The sequence below is a fragment of the Ananas comosus genome, unplaced genomic scaffold (genome assembly GCF_001540865.1).
Source record: "Ananas comosus cultivar F153 unplaced genomic scaffold, ASM154086v1, whole genome shotgun sequence".
In the NCBI taxonomy this organism is placed as follows: Eukaryota; Viridiplantae; Streptophyta; class Magnoliopsida; order Poales; family Bromeliaceae; genus Ananas; species Ananas comosus.
Window position 1 is genome coordinate 1 of NW_017893459.1, and position 2,589 is coordinate 2,589.

The following is a 2,589-nucleotide window of genomic DNA, read 5'->3' on the forward strand; positions in this document are numbered from 1 at the left end:
TTTTTTTTTTCATGTTTTTTACTTCCAATTTTCAAATACGTTGTATCAGTTCAATATGGTTCCAATTTTTCTTGGGTTAATTGCATATAGGTCTCTACAAACATAGTAAATTGCAAATATATATCCTTTCAAAGCTCAACTTTTATATGTTGTTTCTACAAAAATTCTAATGGTTTCAAATATGTCTGTCTGGTTTGTTACTGTTAGAGAACTGTTTATATTTTAACAGCAAATAAGTAATATGCCAATTTTGCCATCACAAATATATTCCTCCAAAAGCCACAATAGTATAATATAAGAGGGGTAAAAATGTCAAGTTATCTCATAAACTAACCAGGGTTAAGTATTTGACATATGGTTAACTAATTTTTTCTAATGGATTCTAGCGGCGGAAACATATTTGATAATGCTATGCGCCGAATTCCCTGGTCCTTGACCTGGTCAAAGATCTCTCTCAGGAAGAGTGTAGGGATGCAGAACGGCTACAATTAGTGACCCTCGAAGTTTGCGCCCTTCAACTAGATCAAGCGATTCGGCTGATGAGGAATCTGATTAGCCAAGTTCGAAGACCTTTACTGGAGACTCGGTTCGGCTGAAAGAGCCGAATATACGAAATGCACAGTGTTTTAGGTCGGCTGAATAGCCGAATGACTTTATATATTGGAATTAATATGTGAAACTAGTACAAAGGACGAATGTGCCTGAGGGCATACAGACTCGGTTGATATAACCTAAAACTACTCCTAGGAAAAATAATAAGTGCGGGAAAGTAAAAGATTACAAGTAGACCACTTCTAGAAAGTGAGAAGAAAATGCAGAGAAAATAAAGGTGGTCTTCTATTCTCAGGGAAAAGACCTTTCTTTTGGGCGTTATTTGCATATTTATAATCCGCCCCTTGTCAGTTATTACTCCATCCGTGATCGGCCACTTCCCTTCTTTTACGGGCCACTTTAAGCCGATCAAAACCGCATGTAACCACTTGCAGTTACGCCTTGCGATTACTCAAATATTTTGCCAATACTCCCGATGCACCAAAATTTCCTTTAATCTCTGTTCCTAAAGATTTGGGTTGAACATGCCATGTGGCTGCACATTATTGGCCGAACATATAATATTAGGACTTTTGTACGGACAATATATGAAAGTTGAATTTTGTAGGAATATATTTATAATTCACTCTGTTTGTAAGAACCTGTATGCAATTAACCTTATATATATATATATATATATATATACATACTCTGACCACCTTAATAAAGTTGCAACTCTAATTCGAGGCCATGCGAATTAATTAAGCCAACCAAGGGAGGAGCCATCTGCTGTTTCTTTGGGTGAGCCGAGCACAAGCAAAGGTGCCGTAAGTTGTGTTTAGTGACCTGAGCCGAGATTTGTGTACGGGCATGCTACGGTACACATGGAATATATTTTGGTTTTGGGTCATGAAAGATTTTTTTGCACTCCACCTTCGACATTAATAAAAGGCGTGGAATATATTTTGGTTTGGGGTCATGAGAGATCTTTTTGCACTCCACCTTCGACATTAATAAAAGGCGTGGAATATATTTTGGTTTGGGGTCATGAGAGATCTTTTTGCACTCCACCTTCGACATTAATAAAAGGCGTGGAATATATTTTGGTTTGGGGTCATGAGAGATCTTTTTGCACTCCACCTTCGACATTAATAAAAGTCTTTGCTTCGTTTTTGCCCATAGACGTAGGCCGGTGATCAAACCACGTAAATCTTGCTTTATTCTTTTCTTTTCTATTCGGCATTAATTATTTCTTTGGATCTATTTTGCACCATTTCGAATTTAACAAACTAGTATCAGAGCCTTTCTATTTACTTGAGTATTAAGATGACGAGGAAATTCGAGATCAAGAAATTTGATAGGACCAAAAGTTTTGCATTATGGCAAATCAAGGTACATGCCATACTGTCACAGCAGGAATTACAGAAGGCACTGTTGGGAAAAGAAAAGATGCCCAATTAGTTGACACCGGAGCAAAAGAAGGAGATCGATAACAAAGCTATTACGGAAAGATAATTGTATTTATCCGATGAGGTCTTGAGCGAGGTCCTAAATGAAAAAACCATTGCAGGGTTGTGGCTTAAGTTGGAGTCCTACATGACAAAGTCTCAAAGTTGTATTTGAAGCAACGTCTCTTCATATTGCATATAGCGGAAGGTACCTCTATTAAGTTGCTTTTAGACGAATTTAGTTCAACTATTATGGATCTCCACATGATAGATGTCAAAATCGAGGAGAATGATACCCTTGTATTATTATATTTTCTACCACCCTCTTATAAGAATTTTCGTGAGACCTTCTTATTCAGACGAGATACTCTATGTCTTTATGATGTCAAATCCTTTCTACGTTGAAAAGAAAGAATTAACATGCAAATAAATAATGAGACAGTTAGAGCTTCAGGAAAGGTTTGGTAGCGACAGGGATGTCTCAGAAATAGAGTTTCGTAATAGAGGTATATCTAGGAGTAAGTCAAAACATAGAAATTTAATTTGTAGTTATTGTAAGAAAAGTCACATAAAAGTTGATTATTTCAAGTTGAAAATAAAGACCAACGGA